Below are 21076 nucleotides of genomic sequence, written 5' to 3'. Positions count from 1 at the left end.
TCCGCGGGTGGGGGTACGGGTCGTACTTACACTGTTGGGCTGGGGGTACGCTCCGTGCGTCCGCGGGTGGGGGTACGGGTCGTACTTACACTGTTGGGCTGGGGGTACGCTCCGTGCGTCCGCGGGTGGGGGTACGGGTCGTACTTACACTGTTGGGCTGGGGGTACGCTCCGTGCGTCCGCGGGTGGGGGTACGGGTCGTACTTACACTGTTGGGCTGGGGGTACGCTCCGTGCGTCCGCGGGTGGGGGTACGGGTCGTACTTACACTGTTGGGCTGGGGGTACGCTCCGTGCGTCCGCGGGTGGGGGTACGGGTCGTACTTACACTGTTGGGCTGGGGGTACGCTCCGTACGTCCGCGGGTGGGGGTACGGGTCGTACTTGCACTGTTGGGCTGGGGGGTACGCTCCTTGCATACGGGGTGGGGGTAGGGTCCGTACATATCCGTCCCCATGCTATGTGATGTTTGTGCGGCCCGTACCCAGGCCTTTGCCACGTGGGTGCGATCCGTCCCGCCATTGTTGGGGTGACGTGTGTGGGCGTGGTCCGACTCGTACCCACGCTCTTCAGGCGTGGGTACGGGACGTACCTGTCTGGTTGTGTTGCCGGTTCGCGTGGTGACGGACTTCCGTTGTGGCGGTCGCTCGCTTATCAGGACACGCCCCCACCCCCTCGTGGTGACCAGGGCATGGGAGTCAGGTATGTCCAGGCCATGTGTAGTGTGTCACTCATGTGGTTGTTTTGTGGCCTGCCCTGGTCGTGCCACCCCCACCCCACCCCACTTTCCCCCCTCCCTTAGTTATTCTGACCTTCTGCGGCGTCTGCGTCGTAACCTGTAGAGGAGGTGTACTGCTATGAGGGCAGGGATGACTCGTAGGTTCGGGTCCATGTCTGTCCGTCGCGTACTGGTACTCCTTGCTCGCGTCGTCCTGTCGCGTACGGGTCCTCCTTGATCGCGTCGTCCTGTCGCGTACGGGTCCTCCTTGGTGGCGTCGTCCTGTGTGTCCGTCACGTACTGGTCCTCCTTGTTCGCGTCGCCGTCTGTCCGTCGCGTACTGGTGGTCCTTGTTCGCGTCGTCCTGATTTCCCGGCAGTTTTTGGCTGCCGCAAAATATTCACCGTGCGGGGTGACGTCGGTGCGAATCGTGATTCCTGGGTCGTGAATGGCTGGCTGCGTGCGTCCCGACGTCAGGTCGGCGCTTTCCCGGATCGCATTGGTAGGTGTTTTTTGTTCGGTCGGTCTTTTTTACGATTCGTACGGTAATGGTGTACCCGTGCGAATCGTAATTCCATGTTTGTATATTTTGACGACCGGGTACGCGTCGGACGGAGAATATGCTCCGTCCGACGGTTCGTACCCGGTTTTTGCCGGATCGTGATCGGCACCCGAATGTAACACGATGCCACAGCTCATGCACAGCTTCTTGTACCAAAGGTAGGGACAGTAGATCCATCAAGCGTTGGTGGTATAGTGGTGAGCATAGCTGCCTTCCAAGCAGTTGACCCGGGTTCGATTCCCGGCCAACGCAGCTGTCATTTTCTTGTTCAACTGTAAAAAGTAATATCACAAAGTATGTTTTTCAATAGAAAACTATTTAAACGGTTACAGTATTGACATTGTGCGGGACCCTTCACTTTAACAAGAGCCACCGGCAGAGACATGCAGCTCTTGCTGTGACTCAGATGGAAAGGGCGCGTGGGGAGAGGAGAAGGAATTGGGAGGACACAGAACCAAGGAGACAACGTGGATATTAAAGAGAGAGATGTTGCATTATTACCCACATGATTATTTTATAGATTTCCACGTGCAGGGCTGCACTGGTACTCGCTGAAAATAAAAGTATTTACTGTCAGTTCTAAAAGAATCGTGAAATATTCCAACAGCTCAAAGTCTGACACCCTATCAAGGACCATTATTTCCTGACAGCTGCAAATCCTCTGCAGGTGTACATGGAAAGTGTAAGCCAATTTCTTACTTCTATTTTGGGGGTGGTTTTCAGACCTAGAGCCCTTCCAGTCCCTCAACCCACTGGGGATTTTCCCCGGTGTCTCTGGTGGCCAGTCCGCCACTTGGCTAAGAAATCATTCAGAAAATGCGATATCCATCTTTTCTGAAATTGGCCTTACATATCCCAAAGAGGAATTTGCACTGGTCTGGTCAGTTAGCTCAGCTTCTCAGAACTACAGTTGCGTGAAACTGCAACATTTTGTTTCACAAAACTTTGTGAAAATAATCAGAAACTTTGTTGAATACACTTTGTGGTAGCTACTGTGAAAATAAAATGTGAGGCAATACCTCAAGTTAAAAAATCAGTCAGATTAGAAAAAATGTACCCAGTGTGTAAAAATTGTGGCAAATTAATTTTCCACAACCAAAATTTTTGAAATGTGTAAATGTTACATCATGTGAAATTCGCAAAACTTGCTGGTGTAATTAAACATTTCGCTCGGGCTTGGTGAGAAAATGTCCCTAACACAAAATTCTAATTCCAATCACTCCTCTTGCATGCACAGCTTATGGCTGGTGACCCTCAATGCCTAAGTAATTTATGGGCGACGTAGCAAGCCTCGCCACAGATATCGCTGTTGCTTTTGAAACAAAATAGTACTATAAGGTTACTGATATGCAAACAAAAACTCCCCTTTAGGCCTTCATTTTCAGAGGGTACCAAAGTTAACTGGCTTACTCTTTGGGGCATATCATCCACAGGTAGAGGTAAATATCGCAAGTCGCGCTTAGCGCAAATTTGATTATCACCGTCTATTGCAGGTTCACATCGCCGTGTTAGCTCTGCCAACAGGCGATGTACAAACCAGCGATAGACGGCGATAATCCTCATTAGCGTGTGAAATCCAGCGATGATTTCACACGCTAATGAAAAGATTGATAATAGGGGAGTGTGGAAGTAACCAGACAATCCCCCTTCCATAGAAAACATGGCTAAGTCAACTTTCAAAAAGGCGTAAGAATCCGGCGATAACCGCGGTTTGTGCGGACTTTTAAATTGCAACGTGGTTCCGGGGCCGCCTTGTAAATACTCCAATGTCGTGTTAGCGACATCTTTCATATTCTTTCATTGCAGGAACGCCTACTTTGCATCTAATTAGCGATGTATATCGCTAAGATGCAAAGCGTCACGGAAACGTCAACTAACATGCGCTAATGGATGTTAGCGCCACCTTGATGATTGTGCGATAAATTAATCACCGTTTTTTGGCACTATGTGCCGAAAAAGCGGCGTTATGTCCCTTGATAATATGCCCCTTTGTTTTGTAAGGTGGCTCAGCTTTACGAACTCAGATAAAGAGACACATGAATGAATTGCAGATTGTGAAATCCGTGTTCTGACTGGTTTCTGTAGTAGGATTAATAGTATGGCAAAGCCTGTCAGCTGTAGAATTAAGAAAATTTCTACCCAATGTGAGGACAATGGGGCATATCAGCAACAACCGGCGATAATTATCGCTTAGCGCTCTTTACGTGAGGATAATTATCGCCGGGTAACGTGGATTTTTATCGCTGAGATAGCATGCTATTAGCAACGCTTATCTCCTCAGCGATAAAAATCCTCATGCTAACGCGATAATCTCACGTTAGCTTGCTGATAGGGACTCACAAACGTAGCCATGATATCCACCTTCCATAGGATATCATGGCTAAGTCAGTCCTGAAGCAGGCGTAAGGAAAGTAGCGATAACAGGGGTTATCGCTACTTTTCCTGACGCTATGCTTCATAGGGTGGGGCTTGATGATAGGAGAAATGTCGCTTAGCGACATTTCTCCTGTCATGTTAGGTCAAGAACGCCCACTTTGCATCTCATTAGAGATGCAAAGCTGGGCGTTAGGAATCCTGACACTAAAGCAAGGTTTCATGCGTTAGCGGGGCCTTGCTAATTAGGCGATAAAATTATCGCCGCTTTTTGGCCGAAAACAGCCGCAAAAGTGGCGATAATTTTTTATCGCCAGCTCGTAAATATGCCCCAATGTGACTTCTTCAGGAAGTTGTAGCTCAAATGCATGTTAGAAAGGGACACAAGGAAAAGCGGTATTGTTGTAATTAACGATGAGTCAGAGATGCTGTGTGTCTGTGCAAGGAGCTCTGCATATTTTTTGAGCAAATCTATTAGCCTTAAACGTACCACTCCATCATGTGTGACCGAATTACTCTATGGACACGAATTCTTCAATTGAGTGTTCATTGTTGTGGGAGCAGAACATCGTATCCCAAAAATCAGAACATCCCAAAATGCATTTTAATCAGTGAATCGGAGAAAGTGTTGAACCTCAATTTCATGAGGCAATGAGTCCCCGTGTTAAGGCACCCCCCAAAACAGCTAAATCAGGAATACAACAATTAATTAAATAATTCCAATTTGTGATCAATTGGACCCACTCAATATCTGGGTGCTAAATCAATGGAAAGTAAAAGGGCTTTATTACAAAATTTCAAAAGGTGAAGCATTACAGAGTCAATGCTATGAATGATTTCTATGCAGATATAGACAGGGGGCCTCATTTATGAGAAGTGACGCATCGCTGCGTGAAAGCAGCGATGCGTCACTTCTCAGTGCGCCCTCCTTGCGACACCAATGATGCGTCATATTTATAATACGACGCATCATGTCGCAAGGAAGGACAGATACGTCAGTACAACTGACGTATCTGTCGGCGCAAAAAGTGGCGCATTGCTGGAGTTGTGTCGGAAGCCTGACGCAACTCCAGCAATGTTCCTTTCACATGGGGCAAGCCCCATGTGAAAGGGCCTGAGTCACTCTTACGCCTAAGGTTTTGACGCTTTGGCGTCCTAGTAGTGGCGCAGCGAAATCTCATAAATTTCACTGCGCCACTCCTACGACCCTTTCTTTCGGAGGTACGCCCACCCTGCATACATTATACCTGGCGCAGGTATAATGTAGCGCAGGGGTTTACGAAGTGACGCATCTTCCTAGATGCGTCACTTCGTAAATATGGCGCGACATGGCGCATGTTTTACGCCACTGGTGCGTTACAAAAAGTGACGCATCGGTGGCGCAAAAGTGACGCAGGGACTCATAAATGAGCCCCAGAGTATGCAAAAATTAGAAACTATTTTAAGTTTCAGGTGAAATAAATAGGAAAAAGGACAGCACCCCCAGCAGCACTCCGGAAAGCTCTGGCTCATGCTTGAAATGGAGGATTCTATACATTATTCTTGCACATTAAATCGAAAGATCTGCAGGTTCATTGCGCTGTGAGCAAATGTAGCCTTTCTTCAGCAAATCAGAGCACATGAAAAATAAAGATGTTGCCTTAAAACCTCAGCACTAACCCACTACATGAATAATTATCAAGCACCATCTACTCTAGTATCATCCTGAGATGCTCAAGGAGAATATACATTAACAGTAATGTTCTATGTGAATGAATAGGTGTCATTGAACAAGCAGAAGAAAAATGAAACCCGTCACAAGATACAGCTGAACACCAATAACAGTAGAAAATAACTTCATTAATTACATCTTGACCGTGCTGTGTGGAGCCCGCGGGGAGAGGATGTGCACTTGAACACTGAATGATTGACAGAGATGGCCACCATCTTGGACAAGATGGCATTTCCACAGAAATGTGGCCTGGTTAACTAACATTAGAAAAACACACTTCTATACATCATAGGAATTTTGGTTGAAAGAAAATAACATTATATAAGTCTGTACATATTAATTTTTGTGTTTAAATGCATACTTCTCACTGTCAATGATGCACGAAAAATACAAACCATATAAATCTTTAACAACTCCCCCCTCTGATTATTCTATAATCACTAAAAACACAATGAACAACAAATTAATTATCTAATAAATTGTAGCAGAGCCTGCATCACATTCTGCTTCTATTTTTCTCCACCATCATTTCCGGTTGGTTAGAAATACGATGCATAATCTTCTTCATTTCAATTTCTTCTCCTCCCTTTCGTTGTAATGATATCCTTTCTTTCTTACATCCACAATTTAGAAACAGAAATCCAAAGATTTGACACAAAAACAAAACAACACAGATCATTATGATAACGACAGGAGCTTGGATTATATGGGAAGGGGACGCGTTGAGGACCTTAGCCACCATTCTTCAACCTAAATAGGGCACAACTTGAACCCTCGCCCGCACAACTTTCCCACACTGTACCCCAACTAGACAGCCTGAGACCACACCTTGAAATATTATTTAGAGATTTTTTCAATCCCAGATTGTATTTTATTAGCATTTACTCAATCACAGTAATGTTTTATGAAACCTTACGCAAGGAAAACACCAATCATATTTGTACAAGATTTTTACATCGCTCCCCATGTTTTACAGAGTTAGCTACACATCGAGTCACCTGGGGGCATATTATCAAGCACGGCGTTAAAATTATCGCCCCTTTAGCGGCAGGAAACTGCCGCTAAAACGGCGATAATGGGCTTGATAACATGCCCGTGAGAATTCCAATAGAAGCCCATGTTGACACCAGAATATGGGCTTCTATGGGAATTCTCAAGGGCATATTATCAAGCCCATTATCGCCGCTTTAGCGGCAGTTTTCTGGCGCTAAAGCGGGGATAATTTTAACGCCGTTTCTTGATAATATGCCCCTTAATCTCGCTACCACCCGATCGAACGACTTCTGTGAGCTCATGGTTGGCCTGTCCTGGATCACCCTGTGCGCGTTACTGGATTACCGCGTTTGCGTGATCATCCCTATGCTTTTCGCTCTCAAACAGATGTTTACGCAAAATAATGTACCTTAACTGCATGCAGGAGGCCTGCTCACTCTAGAGCGACCCAACCTTGGGGTACACCCCCCCAACATATCATCAGAGAGACAGTCTGTGCAACCAGACCATGCCTTGGTCTCCTAGCGCAGAGCACTTCCTCCAACTGCCAAAGGGCCAATGTCACCAAGCGCCAATGCGCATGCGTAAGTCTGGGCAAAGGGGCAGTGGAAGTGACCACCCCAATGCCGCTAATTGCAGTTTTTCTTATGAATGCTGCAAGCGCACCCCTTTGACGTCCAGTTGATGCCGATATCGTGAGGATATTTTGTAGAATGCGCAGAGTGACCTTGGAAAGTCCAGACCAACCATAAACTCACACCACCACAGGCCAGCATGGCTCAGAGACTATCTAGACCCCACAATAGCTGAGTGACATACTGGCAAGCAAAAGCAAAAAGGTTGTTCACAAACATATTATTTCCCTCTGGACACAAGTGTACCCCATCACAGCCCTTAAGTGATTAGACAGACTTGGGGGCATATTATCAATCATTGAGTTAAAATTATCGCCACTTTAGCGGCAGAAAACTGCCGCTAAAGCGGCGATAATGGGCTTGCTAATATGCACTTGAGAATTCCAATAGAAGCCCATATTGTCACCAAAACATGGGCTTCTATGGGAATTCTCAAGGGCATATTATCAAGCCCATTATCGCCGCTTTAGCTGCAGTTTTCTGCCGCTAAAGCGGCGATAATTTTAACTCTGTTTTTTGATAATATGCCCCCAACTCTTGTTTATGAATTGGCCAGGTTTGGTGAGAACTGACCCATTTAGGGGCATATTAACAAGGAACAGGGAAAATTAACGCTAAGGGCGCTTAGCGTTAATTTTTTTAACGCCCGCTATCGCTGGATAATATCACCTGGTTATCGCGTTATTAATAACGCTAACTGCCTAAGCGATAAAAAAATCGAGCCATAGCGGGATTTTGAGAGGTTATCGCTGGTAATGCAGCGATAAAACTACAAGGATACGGATATCCTTGTTGATAGCCCATGGTGGACTTAGCCATGTAATCCACCTCCCATTGGATTACATGGCTAAGTCTGAAAATTAGCAGACGTAAAAAAGCAGCGTTAACCATGGTTAGTGCTGCTTTTTTTGTCTCTAACAGGGTTAGTGTGAAGCTTGATAATAGGAGAAATGTCGCTTAGCGACATTTCTCCTATTATTTTGCTCTGGAACACCCACTTTGCATCTCATTAGAGACGCAAAGGGAAGCGTAGTGAAAAAGGGTGCTAACATACAATTTTGCATGTTAGCACCCTGTTGTTGATAGGACGATATTTTTATCTCCGCTACTTTGGCTTTTAAAGCCAAAAAAGCGGAGATAAAGCCCTTGTTAATATGCCCCTTAATTCTTTTGATGTGATTATGTTCTTTATTTTTTATTCTTATTTTTGTTTTTAGGAATGTACGCCTAAATCAACCTTTACATTTTTGTCTTGTGTTTTGATGAATAATGGAATAATGCACTATAATATGTTCGTTGTAATAATAAAATATTTGGTAAATACATACAACTGGTCAAACATAGATGTGTGGTGAATATTCTATTAGAGCTCTGCTGAGGATGTTGGATGTCATGAAAACAAAATAGTTGTGTTTTGCGAGACTGTTGATGCAAATGATTTATCCTCACATCCCTTGTTTCCTATATGACACCGGGGAAACATTTAGCCAACCGCATTACCTTGACTGCAATGGCGTCAAATACATCCCTTTTCACCATTTGCACCATCTCGTTACCCCATGATAAAGAAGGAGCAGCACCGGTGATGGAAGCCCCCTTGGTAGCAGTCTGCTGACTGCTGTCCTGAGATCTCTCAATCTGAGTCCTCCTTGCCCATGCCACTTCATGTTGAACGCTCCAGCTTTGGCACATGCCATGAAATTGCCTGTATGATATCCCTCCTGAGCCCTTCAGATGAATGGGTGGCCCAGCGCCAACATCTCCCAAATGGGTATAGCTCCTGCGTACACAGAGGGTGGGTAAGGAGGGGAGAGGTCTATTAGATCAACATCACGTGCAAGAGCACACAACTCTTGCAACAGTCAGACTGACATACCCTAAAATGTTCAAACTGCTCCCCATCCAACCTTTCCCCAGTCGCTGATGTGCCACCCCTAAGCGGAATGTATAACCCTTGTAAACTGAAACCTAGAGAGAAGGGAGCTGTTGGCAGGTAAGAACAGTGCAGAGGCAGCTCCTCTGGGTGTATTATCAGGTGAACCAGGAAATAATGGACCGGGCAGCACTGTGAGCCCTGGCTCACTGCAAGATTACACGCTCCCCTCTGCCCAGCTAATCTGTTTTGGAAAAGGGCAAGGTAGCCACCAATGACTCACCAGCTAAGCTTATTCAATCAAACTCTCTTAGACTGCCCGACTAACTCCCCTACCGGGAAAGCCCAATTAAAGGCTTGGCAAAAAGTCTCCATAAATAGCTGAAGACACAGCTGATGGACGAAATGCAGAACAAATCAAAACATTCACCCCGGTCAAGAGATCTGGGTTAAATCCATCATTCTTTTGGTCACCATGCCATCAACGTTAAGACATGGCCATATGCCAATCAGTCTTGACCCTGTGCCTCATGGAAACAGTCCAGCCCAAACTGCCAAGCCAGGTCCTCCCCGGACCGGAAATAAGCATCCTAGGACTGGTTTTGGGGTTTCACCACTCTTCAGCCAGGATAGCTTGAATCCAGTGGCACAGTGAACCCGGGACCCACGTCTGGGCATAGCTGACTCACTTGGTGAGTAGACAAAATATCGGAAATGTAATATCGACATACAGAAATATCGAAGTCAAAATATCGATGGAACAATATATCTCTGTCAACAATATCGATGTAAAAAATGTCGAGATTGTGATGTGTAGTAAAATATCGAGGTATAGTATATCGAAAGACATAATATCGTGTAGTAAAAATATCGAAAAAGTATAGTATTAAGTTACTTTGTGATTTGTAAAAAATTATTGTTTAGAAGTGTCAGCAAATGTTTATTTAAGTGTATTAAAAATAACAATTTTGTTTCTATTAATATAATTTTTTAAATTTTGATATATAATTTTAGGAGCGGGATGTTGGGTTTATAGGGGATAAGGGTGGGGAGTGTTTAAAAAAAATATATTTGAAATAAAATATTTTAATAAATTTTTGTAGAATTTAAATTTAAATTTTGAACAAAATTCAATTATTTAAAATTTAATTATGAAAAAAAAATTTTTTAGTGGGATGTTGTGTATATAGGGGTTAAGGGTGGGGAGTATTTTGGAAATAAATATTATATTTAATATTTTAGGATATAATTATTGAAATATTATTAATATAATTTTTTTAATTTGGATATATAATTTTAGGAGCGGGATGTTGGGTTTATAGGGGATAAGGGTGGGGAGTGTTTTAAAAATATATATTAGAAATAAAATATTTTAATAAATATTTGTATAATTTGATTTTAAATTTTGAACAAAATAGTAATATTTAAATTTTAATAATGAAAAAAAATATTGTTAGTGGGATGTTGTGTATATAGGGGTTAAGGGTGGGGAGTGTTTTGGAAATAAATATTAAATTTAATATTTTAGGATATAAATTTAGAAATATTATATTTAAAAAAAAATAAAAAAATTCAAATGTGTTTTTAAATTTTAAATGTGAAAATTGTAATAATAAAATAAATTTAATCAGTGGGATTTTGGGGTTATAGGGGATAAGGGTGGGGAGTGTATTAGATATATATTTAATATTTAATATTTAATTAAAAAAAAAAATTCAAATTTGGTATGAAAATTTAAAATTAAAAATTTTAGTAATAAAATTTAATAATTTATGATATAAGTTTTGAAATATTATATTTAGAAATAAAAACATTTCAAATTAGTTTTAAAATTTTAAATGTGAAAATTGTAATAAGAAAATAAATGTAATACGTGGGATTTTGGGGTTAAAGGGGATAAGGGTGGGGAGTGTTTTAGATATATATTTATTATTTAATATTGAATTCAAAAAAAATTAAATTTACATTTTTGTATTAAAATTTACAATTAAACTTTTTAATAATAAAATACATTTAATAAGTGGGATTTTGGGGTTATAGGGGATAAGGGTGGGGAGTGTTTTTGAGAAATATTTAATATTTTATAAAAAAAAAATAGAAATGTAATTTTTGGGTTTAAAAATTAAAATTAAATAAATTACTAATACAATAAATTTCATAAGTGGGAATTGGGGGTTATAGGGGATAAGGGTGGGGAGTGCATTCAAAATATATGTAATATTTTATTTTTGAAAAATATAATGCAAAGTTCTAATTTCTTAATAAAAGTAAATTTTAATCTTTTTAATAATAAAAAAAATTTCATAAGTGGTATTTTGGGGTTATAGGGGATAAGGGTGGGGAGTGTTTTATAAATATATAAAATTTTTATTATTCATAAAAAATTATTTCCATTTAGAAATGTTATTTTAATTAACATTTAACAATTTTAAGAAGATAATTCATTTAATAAGAGTGATGTAGGATTTATAGGGGATAAGGGTGGGTAGTGTTTACAAATTAGTAATTGTTTGAAAAAATCTAACATATATAGTAATCCTAATTCAATATAGATTGGAGTGGGAATAGTAAATTATTTATGGTCACTGTCCAGCACCTACTGTAATTTTTTATAGACTGGAGTGGGAATAGTAAATTATTTATGGTCACTGTCCAGCACCTACTCAAATTTATTATAGACTGGAGTGGGAATAGTAAATTATTTATGGTCAGTGTCCAGCACCTACTCTAATTTATTATAGACTGGAGTGGGAATAGTAAATTATTTATGGTCAGTGTCCAGCACATACTCTAATTTATTGTAGACTGGAGTGGGAATAGTAAATTTTTTATGGTTAGTGTCCAGCACCTACTCTAATTTATTATAGACTGGAGTGGGAATAGTAAATTATTTATGGTCACTGTCCAGCACCTACTCTAATTTATTATAGACTGGAGTGGGAATAGTAAATTATTTATGGTCACTGTCCAGCACCTACTGTAATTTTTTATAGACTGGAGTGGGAATAGTAAATTATTTATGGTCACTGTCCAGCACCTACTCTAATTTATTATAGACTGGAGTGGGAATAGTAAATTATTTATGGTCACTGTCCAGCACCTACTGTAATTTTTTATAGACTGGAGTGGGAATAGTAAATTATTTATGGTCACTGTCCAGCACCTACTGTAATTTTTTATAGACTGGAGTGGGAATAGTAAATTATTTATGGTCACTGTCCAGCACCTACTCAAATTTATTATAGACTGGAGTGGGAATATGAAATTATTTATGGTCAGTGTGCAGCACCTACTCTAATTTATTATAGACTGGAGTGGGAATAGTAAATTATTTATGGTCAGTGTCCAGCACATACTCTAATTTATTGTAGACTGGAGTGGGAATAGTAAATTATTTATGGTCACTGTCCAGCACCTACTGTAATTTTTTATAGACTGGAGTGGGAATAGTAAATTATTTATGGTCACTGTCCAGCACCTACTCTAATTTATTATAGACTGGAGTGGGAATAGTAAATTATTTATGGTCACTGTCCAGCACCTACTGTAATTTTTTTATAGACTGGAGTGGGAATAGTAAATTATTTATGGTCACTGTCCAGCACCTACTCTAATTTATTATAGACTGGAGTGGGAATAGTAAATTATTTATGGTCACTGTCCAGCACCTACTGTAATTTTTTATAGACTGGAGTGGGAATAGTAAATTATTTATGGTCACTGTCCAGCACCTACTGTAATTTTTTATAGACTGGAGTGGGAATAGTAAATTATTTATGGTCACTGTCCAGCACCTACTCAAATTTATTATAGACTGGAGTGGGAATATGAAATTATTTATGGTCAGTGTCCAGCACCTACTCTAATTTATTATAGACTGGAGTGGGAATAGTAAATTATTTATGGTCAGTGTCCAGCACATACTCTAATTTATTGTAGACTGGAGTGGGAATAGTAAATTTTTTATGGTTAGTGTCCAGCACCTACTCTAATTCATTATAGACTGGAGTGGGAATAGTAAATTATTTATGGTCAGTGTCCAGCACCTACTCTAATTTATTATAGACTGGAGTGGGAATAGTAAATTAGTTATGGTCAGTGTCCAGCACCTACTCTAATTTATTATAGACTGGAGTGGGAATAGTAAATTAGTTATGGTTAGTGTCCTGCACCTACTCTAATTTATTATAGACTGGAGTGGGAATAGTAAATTAGTTATGGTCACTGTCCAGCACCTACTCTAATTTATTATAGACTGGAGTGGGAATAGTAAATTATTTATGGTCACTGTCCAGCACCTACTGTAATTTTTTATAGACTGGAGTGGGAATAGTAAATTATTTATGGTCACTGTCCAGCACCTACTCTAATTTATTATAGACTGGAGTGGGAATAGTAAATTAGTTATGGTCAGTGTCCAGCACCTACTCTAATTTATTATAGACTGGAGTGGGAATAGTAAATTATTTATGGTCACTGTCCAGCACCTACTCTACTTTTTTATAGACTGGAGTGGGAATAGTAAATTATTTATGGTCAGTGTCCAGCACATACTCTAATTTATTATAGACTGGAGTGGGAATAGTAAATTTTTTATGGTTAGTGTCCAGCACCTACTCTATTTTATTATAGACTGGAGTGGGAATAGTAAATTATTGATGGTCACTGTCCAGCACCTACTCTAATTTTTTATAGACTGGAGTGGGAATAGTAAATTATTTATGGTCAGTGTCCAGCACCTACTCTAATTTATTATAGACTGGAGTGGGAATAGTAAATTATTTATGGTTAGTGTCCAGCACCTACTCTAATTTATTATAGACTGGAGTGGGAATAGTAAATTATTTATGGTCACTGTCCAGCACCTACTCTAATTTTTTATATACTGGAGTGGGAATAGTAAATTATTTATGGTTAGTGTCCAGCACCTACTCTAATTCATTATAGACTGGAGTGGGAATAGTAAATTATTTATGGTCAGTGTCAAGCATCTACTTTTATTTATTATAGAGTGGAGTGGGAATAGTAAATTGTTTATGGTCAGTGTCCAGCAACTACTCTAATCTGTCTGGTATTTAATTTAATTAAATTACATTGATATAGTAGTTATAAAAATATATTTAAGTGAATATTATTTGTATTGGATTTTTATATATTGGATTTGTAGTAATTAATTCTATATTTATAGTTTAGGATAATATATACATGTAACCTTTTAATTTGATATGTTTGGAATATTTAATATTATTATTAGGAAAAATATATGAATATTTTGTATTGGAATAATGGGTAATGGCATTCTGTAATTTTATAATATTGATTGATTTGTAATTGTTTATAAAATAATTATTCTATATGTTAAATATTCATAATAGAAGATTAATATTAATAATCAGAGAAACACAATTCATAAGACAAGAACATGGTTTTTATTGTAGTTTTTTAAATTTGTTATTGTTTATTCATTTGAGTAAGATCATTCAGAAATAGCATTATTTACATTGTAATTACATTCAAACATATTGAATATAGGTCAGAACAAATTTTATGTACATTAAGTATATTTTCAAACATTTTTAAGTAAATTATAAAGATTATTAATAATGTTGTACAATGTAGTGTTTTAAATTAAAATTAACATAGCAATAGATTTTGTAAATCTTTATACAAAACTTTTAACAAATATTTTCATATATAAACATTTTAATATTTGTAGTACAAACATGTTATACCTTTTTTATTAATATTAATATGTAAAATATTAATATTAATTATTTTTACAATGTTTTCTAAACAAACATCTTTTTAACATAAATAAAATTTTAGCATTCATGCAAAAAAAATTTAACAATTTTTCATACATTGTTCTGTAGTATTATCTTTTTAGAAATTATAATAATAAATATTTTAAATTTTAAAATATTTATTTATATAATTTTACAAATTAGGAACATTTGTTGACAATTTGTAGGTAAATTAAAAAAATAGGTATATTTTTGCTAAATAATATAAAATATTTGTGTGTGAATTTACTGTTTTACCTGATTTATTTAGGGCTTTTTAGTATAGTTAAATGTTTTATTATGTTTTGGACACTCTATTTTGTAACCGGGTAATGTTGTTTTGGGTCATTTGGTTTGAAGGGAAGCTCGCGGTTGGGAGTTACTTCACGTCGTGAAAGGTAAGGTTTGTTTTATGTGTTTTAGATGGTTTTAAATTTACTTTTGAGCCTAGTTAGATAATGTTTAGTGTAGCTGTACATATATTAGTTATATTTGGAAATGTTATGTGTTAGAGTTGCGTGTTGTGTTTTTACGTGTTTTTAACGATGTGTAGGCATGTTTCAAAAGTTAGGTTTAAGGTGTTTAATGTATATTTAGAAGTGTTTTAAATCTAGTATTATTGTTAGTACGTGTTTATGTGTTGTTTTATGTGGGTGGGAATGTCAGTTGCTTTGTTTTTACTATTTCTTTTCTAGGTTATTCGTTTCGGATGGACTCATTTTTTTTTTTAAAGAAGTGTGTGTTCGTTTTATTGAACAATATGGTTTTTACACTACTTTAAATGTTTCGGTTTTCATGGATCGTTTTTTAATATTTTTAGCTATTTTCGGGTTTTTCATGGATTTTCGAAGGATATTTGGTGAATGGCTTATGGATTTAATCGCCAGTTGTATTTTTGCATTTTTTTTTGGGAACCTTTTTTTTTATGTTTGGATTGTGTAAGCAGGAAATGGATTTTTCAGACTTTGGAATAAACGTGGTAAGTTAATTTATTATTATTTCTTGTGGGTGGGTATTGTTTAATATTATTGTTCATTTTTATTTTATTACAAATATTATTAATGTGTGTTAATATATTTTTGACAATATGTATAAATATGTTACACACAGTAATTATTTTTGTAATAAGATACATATATTTTATGTGTTTGATATTATTGAAAATGGGTAATTAGTCATTTATTTGTATTTGTACTTTAAAGAAGTGTTTTAGCTATGATGTTTAGGTATTCTAGGCCTTTGGTAGTAGGGTACAATTTTACTTGTTGCTCTAGATATTTATACATTTGTTTAGTTTGTTTTGAGGTTTTTGGAGTTAGCTGAGTTATGGATTGTTCCATTCGGAACTCTTGATAACTCTGTTCTTTTTGTAGGCATGATATAAATCTTTCTAGTGTTGGTTTTGTTCTGCCTGTTGATTGTAGGAAGGCGTTATGCCATCCTTCAACTGCGTTATTAGTTTTGGATTCTCCATTTAAGGTGCTTCTGTATACGTTCCACCAGGGAATTAAGAATTTAGGGTTTCTTCTGTGGCCAGATCTATGTAGTCTGCCGACCCATGTATCTTCGAAATAGTCCAATAGTGAACTTAGTTTTTCTTCATTTTGTTTGTAGAAGGCGCTGTCTATTAAAATGTTGTAATGTTCTGTTACGTCTGTGTCAGGTACATAAGCTAGTGCTATGAGTTTTTTTATTTGATATGCAAAAGATGAATTAGTTGCATATTCAATGCTTAGGGCTGATTTTTGCATGTGTCTCCATAGGCATTGATTAAAATGATAGTAACAGCCTTGTATGGAGGTATGGGGGTGTGTTTTTAATATAGAATTAATCATTGCATGTTCAAAATCTAGGATTATTTTTTGTGGGGAAAAGTCATTTGTTTTTTGTTTTATTATATTTAATAGTTCAGTGTATGTGGAGTTATGTTTGTTTGGTAATAATGTGTAAATTAATGGTATATTGCAATTGTGATATATGACATGTATTGTATATAGTTGGAAAAATGGTTTGGGACATATGGTAAAAGTCCCATCCATCATCCAGTTATGTGATTCTTGTAGTTTACAGAGATTATTAGCTGTTCCAAATATTATTATTCTTTTGTCATTGTTTTTATTATCAAAAATGACAAATGGTTCTTTGTTTAAAGTTATACTTTGTTCTGGACTTAGAATAACTTCACTGTATGTGTGAGGAATTGGGGTTGAAGTAGTAGTGGTTTTTTTAGTACGTGCAATAGTTCTTTTGAGTGAAGTTACAGATGGCATTTGTGTAGTAGCAGTTTTAGGAATTTTGGGAAGCTGCTCTTTTAAAATTACACTGGTAGGTTTTTGAGAACTTGTGCTAGCTTCCTTTATAGTTTCTAAAGCAGATCTGACTTCGATTTCAGTAATGTTTGGTGGGTGGTTATGTTCTCTAGTGTATAGTACTGTTGTTTGTCGTGTTGTAGCACGCCCATAGCACTTATTAGAGTAGTATTTAGTGCATTTCCAGTTAACTTTTAAACCATACACTTTTTCCTGTGTGTAAGTGTACCCCATATAGCATAGTAACATTTTTCCCTTCTGGCTTGTTATGAATTCAGCTCCTTCAGTCATTTTGATGTAGCTTTATCTATGAAAAATATATATTATAGTTATTATATATGATGTTATATTAATTTTCAGTAGAAAAAAACAAGATTTAGTTACTATATACTTACAAAGTTGGTTTTGATGTGTTTGAGTAGAATGCTCCTGATTCTTTATTTCTGGGATTTTCCTCTAGTATTTTCTTTGTCTGGAAAAGAAAAGGAAATGTGTTGTAATAATTGTTTCTATATTTTTATAGGGAATGGTTAGGGGATTTGCAATTGGGATTTAATTAGGGTGGTATTTTAATCTATTAGTTGATTTTTGGTTGTGAAATACTTACTTTTTAGTTGTATCTTTTTTGGTGCTGTTCTGTATTTTCTTAGTTTCTTTTGGAGTTTCCTGTAGTGAAAACATGAAATAGAAAGAAGACATTAATTTATTTATAGTGTATGTATATTGTAATTACAATTTATTCTATTTGAGTCTTCATGAGAATAATATAGTTAACTTACTTTTGATAGTTTTAAACATTTCCTGTATGTTGATTTTCTTATATCTGTAGTTGCAATCCAGTCGATTTTCCTCTTCATTCAATTTCGTTTTTTTGGTTTTGGACTGTGAATGAAGTTGAACTTCTTTTTATAGTGCTTTGGATGTTGTAATATGTGTTTTATTGGTCAGTTTGAATTCGGAGTGTTTTTATTGGTTAGTTCGAATTTTTTTTTTTTTTTCTGGTAGTTAGTTTCCTAATAAGGAAAACGCTAATTAGTGGTTTTGTGGTGTATTATTCTATATGTATTTTTCTAAACATTATATTATGTATTGGATGCATGAATTGATAAAGTATAATTTAATAATATAGTTGTTTAATGTAGGAATGTTGTTAATAATGTTTTAGTAAAGAGTTAATTATTTAAATCCATTTTTAAATGTAGTAAATATATAATTGTTTAATAATAATTTTGTGTAGAGATAAAAGACATTATTTGGTGTTTATGTAGTTTGATTTTAGGTTTTCATTAAATGTTATATAGTCGATATTAGTAAAATGGAGATATTTTAGTGGTCGATATTTTAGTTTACGATATTTTGTTATGAAGTATATGTATATTATTGAGCATCGATATTTTAGGATTTCGATATTTGTGTTGCCGATATTTTGTGTACCTATATTTCTGTAGTTCGAAATTGTGTGTTCGATATTTTTGTAATGTTTTAAATAAGTATATGATGTCGATAATAATGTGATCGATTATTTTGTATCGATATATTTGTAGGTCGATTTTTAGTCTTTCGATATTGTGTCAGTGATTCGACTCACTTCAGGCGAGAAAGCAAAAGACACACAGTTGATGGATAGAATGCAGAACAAACCAAAATATTCACCCCCCATTCTAGAGATCTGGGTTAAATCCATCATTCTTTTGCTCACCATGCCACCCCAGTTTAGACCTGGCCATATACAAATCAGTCTTGACCCTGTGCCTCATGGGAACAGTCCAGCCCAAACTGCCAAGCCAGGTCATCCCTGGAAAAGAAACAAGCATCCTAGGACTGGTTTCGGGGTTTCACCCCTCTTCAGCCAGGATAGCTTGAATCCAGTGGCACAATGAACCCGGGATCCACGTCTGGACATAGCCGACTCACTTCGGGCCAGAAAACAAAAGACACACATTTGGGTGCCAATTCCGATCCGGTAAAAACCGGGTACGAACCGTCGGACGGAGCCTTTTCTCCGTCCGACTCGTACCCGGTGCGAAATCCATCCGAAAATGCAAGTACGATTCATACGGAAACACCATTTCCGTACGATTCGAACAAAACACCGACCGAACAGAAACTAAACACAATTCCGATCCTGAAAGGAGCCGACGTGACGTCGGTACGCATCCAGCCTACGTTTCACGAACCAGGAAGTACGATTCGAACCGACGTCATCCCGCACGGAAAATATTTACCGGCTGCCAAAAACTGCCGGGAAATCAGGACGACACACGCAAGGAGCAGCTGGACGCGACGAACAGACATGGACCCGAACCTACGTGCCATCCCTGCCCTCCTAGCAGTCCACCTGGCGTACAGGAACCGACGCAGACGCCGCAGAAGGTCAGCACAACAACCAGGGGCAAAGGGGGGGGCAGGGGCAGGACACACAACACCAACACATGGTACCAAATCACACATGGCCTGGACATACCTGACCATCAGGGCCTGGTCACTTCCAGGGGGTGGGGGCAAGGCCAGCAACGCAAGCGTCCGCCACAACGGAAGTGGATGGTCACGCGAACCGGTACGTACCCTACCCAGGCCGCAAGAGCGTGGGTACGGAACGTACCACGCGTCCCCCTACGTCACTCCAACAATAGCGGTACGGCCCGTACCCACGTCAGAAAGGCCTTGGTACAGCTCGTACCAGCATTGCTGGGGTCATGTAGGGGTACGCGTGGTACGACCCGTAGCCACGCCCCCAAGGCCTGTGTACGGTGCGGACCCCACGGCCCGCAACAATGGTGGGACGCACCGTACCCACACACCAAAGGCATGGGTACGGCCCGTACCCAGGCACGCAGAGCGTGGGCAGGGGTATGTACGGACCGTACCCCCACCCGTGGAAGTACGGCCCGTACCCCCACCCGTGCATGTACGCCCCGAACCCCCACTCGTGTATGTACGCCCCGAACCCCCACCCGTGTATGTACGCCCCGAACCGCCACCCGTGTATGTACGCACCCAAGCGCCACCCGTGTATGTACGCCCCGAACCCCCACCCCACCCTGGTATGTACGCCCCGAACCCCCACCCGTGTATGTACGCACCCAAGCGCCACCCGTGCATGTACGCCCCGAACCCCCACCCCACCCTGGTATGTACGCCCCGAACCCCCAGCCGTGTATGTACGCACCAAACCCCCACCCGTGTATGTACGCACCAAACCACCACACCAGCCGTGTATGTACGCACCAAACCCCCACCCCAGCCGTGTATGTACGCACCGAACCACCACCCGTGTATGTACGCACCGAACCCCCCCCCAGCCGTGTATGTACGCACCGAACCACCAGCCGTGTATGTACGCACCAAACCCCCACCCGTGTATGTACGCACCTAACACCCACCCCAGCCGTGTATGTACGCACCGAACCACCACCCGTGTATGTACGGACCGAACCCCCACCCCAGCAGAGTATGTACGCCCCGAACCCCCACCCGTGTATGTACGGACCGAACCCCCACCCCAGCCGTGTATGTACGCACCAAACCCCCACCCGTGTATGTACGCACCAAACCACCACCCCAGCCGTGTATGTACGCACCAAACCACCACCCGTGTATGTACGCACCAAACGCCCACCCGTGTATGTACGCACCAAACCACCACACCAGCCGTGTATGTACGCACCAAACCCCCACCCCAGCCGTGTATGTACGCACCGAACCACCACCCGTGTATGTACGCACCGAACCCCCACCCCAGCAGAGTATGTACGCCCCGAACCCCCACCCGTGTATGTACGGACCGAACCCCCACCCGTGTATGTACGCACCAAACCACCACACCAGCCGTGTATGTACGCACCAAACCCCCACCCCAGCCGTGTATGTACGCACCGAACCACCACCCGTGTATGTACGCACCGAACCCCCACCCCAGCAGAGTATGTACGCCCCGAACCCCCACCCGTGTATGTACGGACCGAACCCCCACCCGTGTATGTACGCACCAAACCCCCACCCGTGCATGTACGCACCGAACCTGCTATAAGAATGGGGTGTGCAAAACACCCCCAGCAGTGCCCAGACACAGGAGGGGTGGGTGCAGGGTCCTCCCAGCAGTGCCCAGACACAGGAGGGGTGT

At 39.9% G+C, this 21076-nt stretch overlaps 1 non-coding gene across 1 annotated transcript; it reads left to right on the top strand.

Annotated features, from left to right (window-relative positions):
- The first annotated feature begins 1456 nt into the window (after positions 1-1456).
- Positions 1457-1528, top strand: TRNAG-UCC (transfer RNA glycine (anticodon UCC)). The gene has a single exon. It is a non-coding gene; the product is annotated as a tRNA-Gly (tRNA).
- Positions 1529-21076: the final 19548 nt, after the last annotated feature.

Source organism: Triturus cristatus, chromosome 12, assembly GCF_964204655.1.
Source record: "Triturus cristatus chromosome 12, aTriCri1.1, whole genome shotgun sequence".
Lineage (NCBI taxonomy): Eukaryota > Metazoa > Chordata > Amphibia > Caudata > Salamandridae > Triturus > Triturus cristatus.
This window is presented reverse-complemented; position numbering and strand designations above follow the sequence as displayed.